Source organism: Mastomys coucha, unplaced genomic scaffold (assembly GCF_008632895.1).
Source record: "Mastomys coucha isolate ucsf_1 unplaced genomic scaffold, UCSF_Mcou_1 pScaffold15, whole genome shotgun sequence".
NCBI lineage: Eukaryota > Metazoa > Chordata > Mammalia > Rodentia > Muridae > Mastomys > Mastomys coucha.
This window is the reverse complement of record NW_022196897.1, coordinates 59973280-59986366: the sequence shown is the minus strand read 5'-3', so window position 1 is coordinate 59986366 and position 13087 is coordinate 59973280.

Here is a 13087-nt window from a genome sequence, read left to right as displayed (position 1 = left end):
ACTGTGAATCTTCCAGGCAGTGATGGATCACATCTTTAATCCCAGCACTTGGGAGGCAGAGGCAGGTTGATTTCCGTCTGAGTTCAAGGCCAGCCTGGTCTACAAAGTGAGTTAGAAAAAAAAAAGAAAAACACACACACACACACCATAATATAGCAAGTGAGCAAATGCTGACAACTCAATGCTCTCTGAATCATTTGCCATGCTACTTCCTCCTTAAGACAGAGATATCCTCAACTCCTTCCTGAATAACCCCTTTGCCTCCATGTTAACACTCTCATGAATGTGCTCCACAGCGCAATAGAACCATTTGCCATCTGTATGAAATGAAGGTTCCTACCCAGACCAAGCATCACTCTTACTGTAATAGGGTGTCCTTTGTAACACAAAAGGGAAGAAAAGGTATTTCTTAAGGAGATCCAGCTGCCCTGAGGAAGGATTTAAAAGCAGACTCCATTACCTGACATACAAGCCTGTAATCCCAGCACTCAAGGTCTGAAGCAGGAGGATGGTGAACCCAAGGAGAGAACTTATAGTGAGACTGTGTCTCAAAAAACAGAGTGAAGCTGGACATGATAGCTCACCACCAGCATGTGGGAGGATGGTAGAAAAGTAGGAGTCAACCAAGACTGCACAGTGATGTTCCAGGCAACCTGGGCTAGAGAATTATAAATAAGCACTAGATAGGGGTACCATGAGGTATTGGATAGAATCATGTGGTAACTGCAATGGAACAAAGCCACGTGCTGTGGGCCACATCTGCTCTGAGAAGCCCTTTACTGTGTCTGCATTTAGACCACGTGTCGTTTAGTGACCCGGGGATTTGGGTACCATTAAGGGTATTCATAATCAAATACCTTGCTTCTGCAACAATGTGTTAAAAGCTTGAAGATGACCCGGGCGGTGGTGGCGCACACCTTTAATCCCAGCACTTGGGAGGCAGAGGCAGGTGGATTTCTGAGTTTGAGGCCAGCCTGGTCTACAGAGTGAGTGCCAGGACAGCCAGGGCTATACAGAGAAACCCTGTCTCGAAAAAACAAAAAAAAAAAAGCTTGAAGATGATCAAACTCAGCTCTCTAGCTTCCAACGTGATGGCTGCACACTATGGGAGGAAAGGAGACCATTCTGAGGTAACTGTATTTGTTAAGGCTGAAATTAGATGTTAAAAATGTACAACATACAAAAGTGTGTGTTCTACACAAGTTGAGGCTTCTAGGAACTGTTGCCTGTGGACAAAAAGGTCCTTGAAATGCTTTCAGTGATATATATGTATAAACTACAGTTTATATAGTTTTAGAATTTTAAGTAGATATTTTTGCATCTCTCTAGGTTCATCCCAAATTTGTACTCAGGGGATCAGATTTGTGCCAAAAGCTTGGGGAAATGTTTTGATAGCCTTTGGTTGAATTTTCTCAGGTTGCCTTTATGACATCTGCACTGTGCTGAGAGCATGGCTGGGATCAGAACCAGGGCTTCTGAGGAGGCCAACTCTTCTCCATGCTTCATGACTCATAGAGTTCTGAGTAAAGGCTTTGTTCACATAGAATTTGCCAGCACCATGCTGGAGTGAGCGTCCCCCCAAGTGATTTATCAACTCCTGGTATTAGAATGCCACACTGCTGACCACTCTTGCTGGCCCTGTGATGTTCTCGGCCTTCTGACTGTGACTCTGCCTCAGAGTCATGTTTTCTTACCAGTCTACTTATTTAACATTTTTTCTGACCCTTCAGACATGGTGGATCTTACGACTGATCATTTATATTGGAAAAATGGATCTTGACATTTTTTAAGCTTGTAGAAACACAATTTTTTTTTTCCAAGACAGGGTTTCTCTGTGTAGCCCTGGCTGTCCTGGAATTTACTCTGTAGACCAGGCTGGCCTCGAACTCAGAAATCCACCTGCCTCTGCCTCCCAAGTGCTGGGATTAAAGGTTTGTGCCACTACTGCCCAGCAAAACACAATATCTTAAAAGAAAGGTTTGGCTTTTGAGTGATTTTTTTTTTCTCCTCACAATTGCTTGGTGGCCCCTTATAAAAACTGGCAGTTTGGGGCTAGCAAGGTGACTTTGACGGAAAGGTTACTTGCTGCCAAATCTAGCAAAACATGTTCAGTCCTTGGAATCCAAACGATGGAAAGAAAGAACCAGTTGCTTACTGTAAGTTGTCCTCTGGGCCCTACACACATGTTCTCTCTCTCTCTCTCTCTCTCTCTCTCTCTCTCACACACACACACACACACACACACACACACAACCTGGTGCTTGGCCTAAGGAAGCCAGATTGGGTTTGCATCCTGGCAATTCTACTTCCAAATTGTGTGATATGACCTTGGTTAGACAAGTTCCTTAAGCAGTCTAAATCAATGTAGGCCTTTCGTGAGTGTTGAATTTAGACAGTAAATGTCACAAACCACTCAGTACCTAACAAGTTCTTGTTGGCATTAGCAGTTTTATCATGTTAGAATACTTTGTCCACATCCACTCAACAGACAAAATTATGCAATAGGCCAGTGCTGGTGCAGGTAAAGCTGGAAGCCAGATGAGTGGGCGCTCTCTACTAAGGACACATTGGTCTTGATCAGTAAGTCAGTTCATTAGCCTTGGCACTAGGTCACAGTGAAGTGGTGTGCAGAGATAAGTACAGATATCCTCTCAAAGGCACAGAAAGAGCCAACACTGCCTGTTTGGCATCGTCGTCACACAGAAGACAGCTCCAGGGTGAGGCAGATTTCCTAATGAAGCAGAAGGAACTCCAGTCTGTCATGGAGGACTCATTAATCATACACACAAGGTCAATACCCTACGGCAGCAGTTTTCAGCCTATGGGCTGTGACCCCTATAGGGATTGAATGACTCTTTCACAGGGATCGTCTAAGACCATCAAAAAACACAGACATTTACACTACGATTTGTAACAGCAAACTTGACAGTTATGAAGTAGCAATGAAGTAATTTTATGGTTGGGGGTCACCACAACATGAGAAGCTGTATTAAAGGGTCACAGAATTAGGAAGGTTGAGAACCACTGCCCTAAGGGATAGTGGAGCAGCAATATGGCAGGAACCTGCGTCTCCTGGGGTGTCCAGCTACCCTGGCTGCTTACCATGATAAGATAGATAAATGAGAGTAAGCTATTGTGTCTGAGCTAACTTTGTGTAGTAACAGTCTGGCTCCATGCGCCCCAGCTGCGTTGCTGTTCCTGTTCTGTACTGTGAATACAGTGGAATCTGGATTCCACTTAGATGTCAGCCAGTGCCAGTTACTCTTCCAGCCTCGGGGTCTTTGTAGGTGTAACAAACTAACACTGGTACACTAATAGGTTAAATGGCTTCCTATGGAAGGGCTGGAGAGAGAGCCACTCAGTGTCCAAAACACCAATAACAGACCTGTATGTAGTGCACACATGAGATAATTACGGAACATATTTTTCTGTGATTCCCTAAAGATCTGTCCTAAAGAAGCTACCCAGAATTAGTTTATCATGAACTAATAAGTTGTATTCTAAGATTTATACCTTAGTATTTGAAAATTAGAGTTAATTTTATCATGTAAAATTCAGGCAACACTTCAGGGTACCTCCAAAATTTTATTCAACATTAATGCTACTGTGGTAATAAAGGGGCCCTTGGTAGCCAAGAGAAGATCCAGGCTCTCAAATTCTCAGTTCAGTGATGGAAGCCATCCGTTATCATCTCTTCCATGACTCTTGTATAGATAGACATTACATTCCCTAACCAAAATTACATACACAGCTCACTGTTGTTAAATTGTTAAGTTTTAAAACCAGAGCAGAACAGTAACTGTTTGCACTGAATGGCCTTTCCAAAAGGAAGTATCACAGTTAAGGGGCTAAAATGAGAATTCCGCTGACTTTGGTTAGATAAATTTGGCAGCACAGGATTTTCCATTCAACTGCCCATCAGCAGCCCTTGAAAAAAGTTACGTAGACATGAGAAATTACGAACATCATTGTGGGTCCCTTGCTTCCCAGACTCTCCAAACTGTTGGCACCAGAGAATCGTAAAGGAGAACTTGTCCTAAGAATATGAACTGGAAATTTAAAGGAAGAAAACTTTGAAAAGTGTCCTACCTAAAATGTGCTGTCCCCATCTAGACCTAGCATTGTCTCAGCACACTGAAGGCATAAGCATAGGAATGCAAAGTCAGCCTGGACACCAGAGACCCTGTCCTCCAGAAAAGAAAAAAACAAAAAATTGTTCCTCTAATATGGGAAATGTTAAATGTTTTTATCTGTGAAACTGTTACTCGGGTATATGTGTATGTGTGTATTAAACATATGTATATCACATATGTGTATACCCAAACATGTTAACAGCACACATTCTGGAAAGATGGCTCTGAGATCAGAGCACATACTGATCTTGGAGAAGACCGAAGTCCAGTTCTCAGCACCCACATCAGGTCACTCATTCCAGCCTGTACTCTATCTAGCTCCTAGAAATCCAATACCCTCTTCCGATGGCTGTGAGCACCTGCATTCAGACGCACACACATAATTAATCAACATTTGTGCACTTTACTATAAATGTTATACCTCAGTTTAAAAAAGAAAACTGCATTTTTCAAGCAGTTGGTAGAACTACTGACCACACATTATTATAAATATCAGGTCTTCAGGAGATATTCGTGTGCTTTAATACTGTGAAGATGTTAGCTAGGGTAAGGATCACATCGTCACACAAGCTGCCTATGAGAACTTGCTAACACTTAAGCCAGCCACATTTCACAACCGAATTAACTATATGTGCCATTTCAGAAGCTATGAGAAAAGACTGCTTCCCACAGAAGGTAAATTATTTTTCTGTGGTCCAAAGAATTGAAATCTGGTCAGCTGTAATAAGATTCAATTGTAACAGCAAAAAACAATTGGAAACAATTTAAAATATCTATCAATTTAGGAAAATGGCAAAGTGAATTATAATGCACCCATACAAAAGAGTGCCTTAAGCCATTAAAAAGAATAAAAGTACATCTCTATGAGCTGGCATGAAAAAATTGCTCATTCATATTGCTTTGTGAGCGAAGTCACAGAACAATGTGTGGAGAAGGATCCTAGAGGAAACTCCAGTTAACCGTTTGGTATGTGTCCTCCTGAATAGTTAGCTGTGAGTTTACATGTATGAATAATTCTACATATATTTTTGCATAAATGAGACCATCTCATACATATTATCAGGTGACTTTTTCACTGAAGGGGCCCATTTGAAAGCAATGTAAAACGGTCCAGAATTACATTATGTCTGAGGACTTACCTTTATGTATGTAAGCCAAGACTTGAGAGAAAACATGCAGCTGTCAGTGCAAAAATGTAGGCACTTTACTAAAAATATAAAAATAAAAAAATAAAGCCATAAATTATAATATTGAGATAAAAAAAAATGGCAGGAGCAACCAGGCAGACACACAACAGCAAATGCAGAGGCTCTGGAAAGAAAGAGCCTGGTGCCCTGTGGAACAGAGCAGCTGCGGGTGGCTGGCTAGGGTGTTCTGAGGATGGCCTCCCCGTGATTCAGATCTCACTCTGGCTTAAGTGGAAAGTCCTTAGTTTTCAAACAAGCCATGCATTGTGATGTAGATTTTAAAAGGTCAACTGGCACACTGCCCCATCTGCTGTTGTGCCTTGTGCTCCCAGCCCAGAGTGGGCTGGGCTGGTGGCAGTGCAGAAGAGAGATGGGGAGGAGGGAGCAGGAGAGGAGGGAGTAGGAAGCGGGCTGCCAGAGGCCAGAACTGCAGCTGACTCTCCAAAAGAAGTGTTGGGGGGTGGTGCCTGTTTCTAACAGCCACTTTGGTTCTGTTTATTTTGGATTTTGAGACATGATCTCACTGTGTAGCCCTGCCTGGCTTGGAACTCACTCTAAGGACCAGGCTAGCTCCAAACTTGGGAATCCTCCTGCCTTTGACAACCCCAGGTGCAGGAATTACAGGTGCATTTCACCATACCTGGCTACTAGCCACACTTTTAAAGAAACAAAATTCATGTTTATAATGTATCTTATTTAACCCAGGATGCCCAAGCAGTTATTTCAATGTGTGACCAACCTTAAAATCACTAATATGTTTTAGATGTTTTCCTTTCACACAACTTAAGCACCCCTAATCCAAAATGTTTTGAGCACTGATGTGAAAGGCATTTGGATTTGAACCATTTGGGATTTAAGGGTTAGAAACGTTCAATCAAGTGAGGTCTATGCAAATTTCCTAACTCGGAAAAACTCTGTAATCTGAAACACCTGTGGTCCCAAGTACTTCCGATAAGGGCTACCGTCCTAAGCCCTTCAAACCCCACCCATACTGCGCGCCATGCTGGGCACGTTCCCAATGCTCCATGTCATATGTGACTGTGTAAGGCCCTCCAAAGGACTTTAACTTGGGCTCTCAACCACATCTGACCTCCACATCTCACCAGAAATACATTCCCCAGACTGACTGTTTCCTTTTAAGACTTCCAGTAAAGCTTATGCTTCGTGGCAGTGTGGTATTGGTGCAGAAAGACTTAAAATCAAGCCCAGGCACAGACCCCCTGAGCTAGTTACTTTTTCTGGCTGCCTTAACAACTTAAAGGAAGTCTTTAGGGCTGAGGAGTTGACTCAGCGGTTAAGAGCACTGGCTGTTCTTCCAGAGGACCCCTGTTCAATTTCCAGCACCCACATGGCGGCTCACAACCAACCATTACTCCAGTTCCAGAAGATACAACACCCTCTTCCAAGCCTCTGAAGTCCCTAGGTGTACAAGTGGTACACAGGCATATACATGCTGACAAACACCCATACACAAAAAATACAATAAGGTATTTTTGCTCATTTGTTTTGTTTTGGGGGACAGGGTTTCACCACTTTCCCTGGCTGTCCTAGAGCTCACTGTATAGACCAGGCTGGCCTCAAACTCAGAGATCTGCTTGCCTCTGCTTCACAAGTGCTGGGATTAAAGGTGTGTGCCACCGCTCCCACCCCACCCCCAGCAGAGAGAATGTTGTTTTGAAGGAAAGATTTGCTTTGGCTCTTGCTGTGAGGATAGGCTACAGTCTGTAATGGTAGGGAAGATGTGATTTCGGGAATTTGAGGCAGCAGCTGTTCATGTTTGTAGTCTGGAGTCAGGGCCAAGATATGGTTCACGGTCTCCTGTTTTGAGCCTGGGAGCTCAGCCCTTTGATACAGCCTACCACAGTTAAGATATCTCTTCTATCCCAATAGCTCAGCTTCTTTTCCCAATCTGGAAACTCCCTCACTGACATGCCCAGAGATTTCTCTCCTGGACTCTAGATCCTGTCCAGTTGACAACCAATAACTAGTCGACTGATTTTTTTTTTTTAACATATATCACAGGACAGCCAGGTGTGGGTGCTGCACACCTTTAATCCCAGCATGTAGGTGGCAGAGGCGGGTGGATCTCTGTGAGTCTGAGGCCAGCCTGGTGTCCATAGTGAGTTCCAGGACAGGCAGACCTCCCTTATCTCAAACAACTACAAGATTTTTTTTTTTTTTTGACCAATAGTACTGGAATAACTGGACAGGAAAAAGAAGAGATCTAAACGTGGGTCTTACACTCTTCTCAAAAATTCACCTAAAATAAATCTCAAAATGCACTATAGGCCTACATATAAAACACAAAACGACAGAGCTAGAGGGTAAGGAAAAGCCTCGGTGACATCACTTCAGATCAGACGCCAAAGATGGGGGGCCTTGAGAGGAAGGGTTGATAGCTGAGCCTATAGTAACATTAGGGCACCATGTAGAGCATGAGAAGACAACAGATGCGAAGGAAGTGTTTTCGGAGGCTGTGTCTTGTAGAGATTGTATCTGAACTACTCTCCAAAATATACAAAGGCTCTTAAAGGCTGATAAGGAAACAAACTGCCCGCCCCCCTCCAATTTTTAAAAGCTTTGAATGTAGGTTCAGAGTGGCCACTAAACACCCTGTGTAAATATCAAGTTGTCCATTAGATACATGCGTCAGAAATTCAGAGGTCTGAGAATGCAGGGATATGCTCTCAGAAACAGTGCTCAAGGGATGGTATTCAAAACCTGAGGGCTAGACCGGTCTAGGGTCGGGAGCAGTCTCACCCAGTGCTTGGACCCTTTAAAGCAGCTCCTCGGGTTGTTGTGACCCCCAACCATAAGTTTGTTTTTGTTGCTACTTCATAACTGTAATCTTGCTACTGCTTTGAATTTTAATGTAAATATCTGTTTTCCCAATGGTCTTAGGCTACTGACCCCGGTAAAAGGGTTGTTCAGCTCTCCCCACCCCTGAAAGGGATTAAGGCCCATAGGTTGAGAACCCCTGGTCTAGAAAAAGCGGAAAGATGCTGGGAAGTAGCCTGGTGCAGAGGTGTCTAAAATAGCCAGCCTGTGAGCAGACGGCTGGAGCAGCAGGGATGAGCACAGGAAGGAAGCTGTGCTAAGCAGCCATCGAAGGACATCAAGCATCGCAAGTGGAAGATCTAACACCCAGAGATGGAGTTGACCAGGAGAAGCTTCCAGGAACTGTGCGAGCCAAGGGGGTTTGTTGTTTAGTTGAGTTAGTTCATGGCCTGGAAAGTGCTGGAGCACGTTTGGATGTTGATAAAGCTTGCCTTTAAGAAAAGAGCTCAGGGCCAACAGAGGAGAGAGCTGCATTGTCCCCTGAGAGCTGCAGGGGCAGAGGCCACAGGGCCTTGGCCTTTCACAAGTGCTTCCTCTGCTGGGGAAGGGTGGGAATGGGGGAGGGGTGGTGGAAAGAACGTAGTGGCTGTTTCTAGGTGAAGTTTCAGCCAAAACCCTTAGCAACAAGAGTCTGAAGAGGCAGTGGAAGCATAATGAGGCCCTCTTCAGCTAGCTCCAGTTCATCTATTTGACTAAGGTCCAACAGCTGCCTCAGTACCCCAAGCACATCCATTCACTAACCCTTTAGCTCCCGGCTAGTGAGAGATACAGGATCCTATTTTATTATCCTAGACAGATCCTTAGGGTCAAGGCGACCTCTCAGTAAGTTTCACTTCTTCTTCTTCTTCTTCTTCTTCTTCTTCTTCTTCTTCTTCTTCTTCTTCTTCTTCTTCTTCTTCTTCTTCTTCTTCTTCTTCTTCTCCTCCTCCTCCTCCTCCTTCTCCTTCTCCTTCTCCTTCTCCTTCTCCTTCTCCTTCTTCTTCTTCTTCTCCTTCTTTTTTAAGATTTATTTTCATGTATGTGAGTACACTGTCGCTGTCTTCAGACACACCAGAGGAGGGCATCAGATCCCGGGAGAGATGGTTGTGAGCCACCATGTGGTTGCTGGGAATTGAACTCAGGACCTCTAAGAGCAGTCAGTGCTCTTAACCACTGAGCCCAGCCCATCTCTCCAGTTCCACTTCTTATCTTCCTAGCTCTGTGTTCTTGTTCTCAAGAGCCCTTCAAATCTGAGCAGCTTTTAGGGTGGCTGTCTTAGTTAGGATTTCCATTGCTGTAAAGAGACACCATGACCAAGGCAACTCTTATAAAGGACAATGTTTAATCGGAGCTGGCTTACAGGTTCAGAGATTTTGTCCATCATCATCATGGTGGGAAACATAGCAGCATCCAGGCAGCCATGGTGCTAGAGGAGCTGAGAGTTCTACACCTTGCTCCAAAGGCAAACAGAAGAAGTCTGGCTTGAGAACAGCCAGGAGAAAGGTGTCAAAGCCCACCCCCACGGTGACACACTTCCTCCAACAAGGACATACCTCCTAATAGTGCCACTCCCTGGACCAGGCATATTCAAACCACCACAGTCACTATTCAAATAAAGTTACTATCAATTGTTATTACAATCTAAGCAGTCTAGCTGATGCCATCAAGGCTATAGATTGTGCACGTGAGCCACCACAGCCTTGCCTTCCAATCCTGTGAAATCCCAAGAAAGCGCCAATGAGAGAGACCAACCCTTGAATTGTGGAGCTGAATTGTGGGGGATCTTGCTCAGGTGGACTAACTCAACTCTATTTACTAATCTCTCCCTTCCAGCTTTGAGGACTCTTGCTTTAGAATTTAATGTTTTCATGGCTTCAAACAAAGCCTCCCCTCTCCTACTCCTCTGAACACAGAGTGAGGGCAAACTTATTTACTTTGGTCAGAAGTTGTGGGTTAGTGATTTCAGCCATTTGGCTTATTGTATCCATTACTCAAGAGTATATTTCAGGGACTTTGGAACCTTATTCTATCTATCTATCTATCTAACTAACTAACTAACTTGAAAATAAATTTAATGAAGAATTCTATTTCTAAGGAATGGGCCTTGCAAGGTGGATTTCCAAGGAAAGGAGTCTATCTTTTCTTTTAACTCCCCTAAAACCATATGCTACTGTTTGTTTGGTGTTTTGTTTTGTTTTTGAGACAGGGTTTCTCTGTGTATCCCTGGCTGTCCTGGAACTAACTCTGTAGTCCAGGCTGGCGTTGAACTCAGATATCTGCCTGCCTCTGCCTCCCAAGTGCAGGATTAAGGGCGTGTGCCACCACTGCCTGGCTCCATGTGCCCGACACCATATGCTACTGTTAATCCCAATGGGTGAGAATTACCATTACCATAATTTTTGAATACTGACCAGGACAATGAATGGGCACACACCTGGGATTTCCAGAGAATGGCTGAATTACATTAGTCCTGTGCTTATAAAGGCAAACCCCACAACACTACTTCCTTGCCCCCTTCATCCAATGTTGGGCAAGTATACATCTTGATGTACTTCCTGCCTACATGTGATCAAGCACATCCTATGCAGTTGGGGCAACAAAGCTTGTTTACAGAAGTAAAAACATGTGGCTTATTATCCTACATGAACAGCAGCCCCCAGCATTCCAAGAAGTCATTTGTCCTTGGCCAAGTGGGACTTACAGGTTAGAGGTATTTTGTTTTATAGATCTCTTAAGCACAGTAATTTAAACTTAAAACATAAATGTAGCCTTTACTCTATACATTTTCCTACCTTATTGGGTTCTTAGATCTACCACCCTTATCCATTCAATCCCTTCCAACCTAACACTAGGTTGTCAAGAAAGAACGTTAGAGGGAAAGAGGGGGCATAGATATCTCTCTCTCTCTCTCTCTCTCTCTCTCTCTCTCTCTCTCTCTCTCTCTCTTGTTTGTTTTTTTCAAGACGACAGGGTTTCTCTGTGTAGCCCTGGGTGTCTTGGAACTCACTCTGTAGACCAGGCTGGCCTCAAACTTAGAAATCCACCTGCCTCTGCCTCCCAAGTGCTGGGATTAAAGGCATGCACTACCACAGCCCAGCGGCATAGATCTCTTTAGAACATTTCTTGCTGATTAGGGGCATCAAGTTCCTAGGGGCAAGTCCAATCTTGTCATCCAACCAGCAACCAAGCAAACAGCAAAAGCAGCAAAAGAAACAGCTGGAACCAGCAGCAGAGGGAACCAACAGCAGGGGGAACCGGCAGCAGAAGGAACCAACAGCAGGGGGAACCAACAGCAGGGGGAACCAGCAACAGAGGAAGCCAGCAGCAGGAGGAAACCAGCAGCAGAGGGAGCCAGCAGCAGCAGGAACCTACAGCAGCGGGAACCAATAGCAAAGGAACAGCAGCCGCTGCCTCTCTCAGGGCTCTGGTCTTTTATTCACCTTCTCAAAAGTCCCCAGACTTCCAAACACAAACTATCTTCAGTTGGCAGAATCATGCCCCAGCCAGAGCATGAGACAAATCATAGTCAGCTGCTGTGGACACTCTAAATCAGTCCTGTATCCCACACCTGGGATTAAAACAAAAACCTGTTCATATAATATAACTGGGGCTTTTTTTTTTTTTTTTTGAACCAAAATTCTCACTACACTTCACAGGATATGTGCTAGACCTGAGGTCTTCAGCTACTTTAAACAATACAACAAATGAAAGATCTTGCCCTAGTCTGTCTTTGAACAGTAATGAGCAGCTCCAGTTTTGGGACCAGTGTCTCACTTTTCGTGAGCTAATGCCTCCAAATGTTACCAACTCTGGTGATTGTTTGTGCGGAACCACCTCATATTCATACTACCCTTTTCTTTGCTCACAGAATCTCAGTCTGTGAGTGAGTACACCCAGCTCCTGATAACTCTACAGTGGCAAGCAAGGCTGGTGAGCCAGCTCCAGCCTGAGACAGGGGAGACCTAGAGAGGGGTCTGGGAGGGACTTTGGAGAAAACTTTCCATCCCTGATGAGAGATATCATACTCTCTCTTCTCCTTCTGTAAAGACTTGAGTCCTGGAACTATCTGGACATCCTGTCTTTTCTTTTCTTTGAAAACAGAAGGCTGTTTTTTTTTTTTTTTTCCAGGCTGGCCTTGAACTCAGAAGTCTGCCTGCCTCTGCCTCCCAAGTGCTGGGATTAAAGGTATCCGCCACCACTGCCAGGCTGAAAACAGATGTCTGGAGGCACGGCTGGAGGGCAGTGCTAGGGAGACTTGTGAATTGAGGAAAGAGGAAGGAGGGGGGCAGAGGATGGGTAAGTGAAGTTCTCTGGAGTTGTGGGAGAGAAAGGCAGGATGAGGACAGAGGCAGCCCCAGATGGTGGGTAGATAGCTTGCAGTGTGAAGCTGTCTCCCAACAGACTTCTTATTTTTGTGTAAGAATTAAGCACCTTCATTACTGAAGCCACTTTTAGCTGAGTGCACTGTCACTGGCAGTTGAAACTCTCCTTGGACACCTGACTCCACAGACCTCGCAGGGCCCCTGAGTATTCCTAACTATCACTCTGCGTCCTGCCTCCCTGAGAACAATTCCCTGGCCACCGCTTGAGTTGCCAAGCCCTTGTTCCTTAACTACTTGTTAAATACGTTGAATAGCCAAGAGCACTGTGAAGAGACACTTTCATTCTTCCAGTTTGCTCATACACATAGACTAAACAGAGTATCATAACAGATGACACTTAGTCACTCACCTACACGAGGAGAGCACAAGTGTCCCTTTAGGGACAGGTCAGAGCTCTCATCTTTACAGTGTTTTGGGGTTTTAAACTTTGTAGTCTGGGATTTGAGTTCTTAACTGAGTCAGCCTTTGGGAAATATTGGAAAGCCACCAGTGGTAACCTCTACTACTGCCCAAGTCAGGCCTTTACTTCATTGTTATATGACCACATCTGGGCGGTCAAAACCAGAGC